The sequence below is a fragment of the Elephantulus edwardii genome, unplaced genomic scaffold (assembly GCF_000299155.1).
Source record: "Elephantulus edwardii isolate Elephantulus edwardi_28Jun2011 unplaced genomic scaffold, EleEdw1.0 scaffold00003, whole genome shotgun sequence".
In the NCBI taxonomy this organism is placed as follows: Eukaryota; Metazoa; Chordata; class Mammalia; order Macroscelidea; family Macroscelididae; genus Elephantulus; species Elephantulus edwardii.
This window is the reverse complement of record NW_006399753.1, coordinates 9,789,460-9,790,559: the sequence shown is the minus strand read 5'-3', so window position 1 is coordinate 9,790,559 and position 1,100 is coordinate 9,789,460. Positions and strand designations below refer to the sequence as shown.

At 42.3% G+C, this 1,100-nt stretch overlaps 1 protein-coding gene across 2 annotated transcripts in view; it reads left to right on the top strand.

Moving 5' to 3' along the window:
• The first annotated feature begins 430 nt into the window (after positions 1-430).
• EFR3A (EFR3 homolog A (S. cerevisiae)) overlaps positions 431-1,100 on the top strand; it is a 63,206-nt gene continuing 62,536 nt past the window's right edge. Inside the window, exon 1 of one of the 2 annotated variants that reach the window (XM_006879283.1) lies at positions 431-502. The gene's annotated coding sequence lies outside the window, so the exon portion shown is untranslated. The remainder of the gene's footprint in view (positions 503-1,100) is intronic. The other variant, XM_006879282.1, reaches the window with a different exon arrangement.

Here is a 1,100-nt window from a genome sequence, read left to right as displayed (position 1 = left end):
CAGGGCCCTTCTGTAGTGATCCCCCTCTCGGAGCCATCGGCAGGGGTCGCCAGGCAGCTAGTACCTGTGGTCTCGAGGTTGTGAAGGTTGAGGCTCACAAGGTCTGTGTGCACTGTGGACTAATTGTTCCCATGGGCCTTTGATTTTCTTTGTTCTTATTTCAGACAGAAAGAAAGAAACCAGTCATTTCACCTTAGGCAGCTGCTTACAGGCTTTTAAGATCCTAGCCTCTCCTCCCTACAGGAGGATGCAGAACACTGTATTTCAGGAGCTGTGCTGTACCAGCCAGTTGACCTTGATGTCCCCCAAGAATATGGCCCCGAGGCCCCAGGATTTCCTATTTAAGTAGCCTAATATTCAGAAACTTGGTTTTATTGACCAGTTACACTATTAATGATAGCTGTACTTTTTTCTTTTTAAAACAGGAGTATGCTGCTGCTGTTCTGCTTTACGTCCTCGTTACAAACGCCTGGTGGACAACATATTTCCTGAAGATCCAAAAGTAATTTGATCTACATCTCCTGCTACTTCTCTTTGCTGACCCATTCTTCCCCCCGCTGACCTCCCCAAGGTTCCCCTAATTTCATTTCTCTACTTTTACCCCTAAATCTCATTGCACACATTACTGTTTCTGTACTTCTTATTCTTTTTTTTCTAACCTTTAGATGATCTATGTTAGTCTATGGAAGACTCTGAAAACAGGATAAGCTATCTAAGCATGAATCTGCTATTTTAGATCATTAAATAATACTCTTTTATCCTCTCTACAAAGCCAGAATTTAAGTAATATGCATTTATCAAAAAGTTATGAACTAGTGCAGATTATTTGGGCTAAGTGCTAAGAATAGAGCTGCAAGTGCAGATGGTTTTCTGCCCTCATCCAGTATCCAGACAGTGAAATGGGTCACCGCTCTGCTGCTCCTGTTAAACAGGGCTTTTGGAGAAATGATGTGCAGCTGCGAACAGAGTAACATCTTTGTTAGGATAAGATAGGCCTGGAGGAAATGACGTCTACAATGATGGTGTGTGAAAGGATAAAGAGAAAGGCAGTAGTGGGGAAAGAATGGTCTGGGTAGAGTTTATATTTTTATTAAATGTTG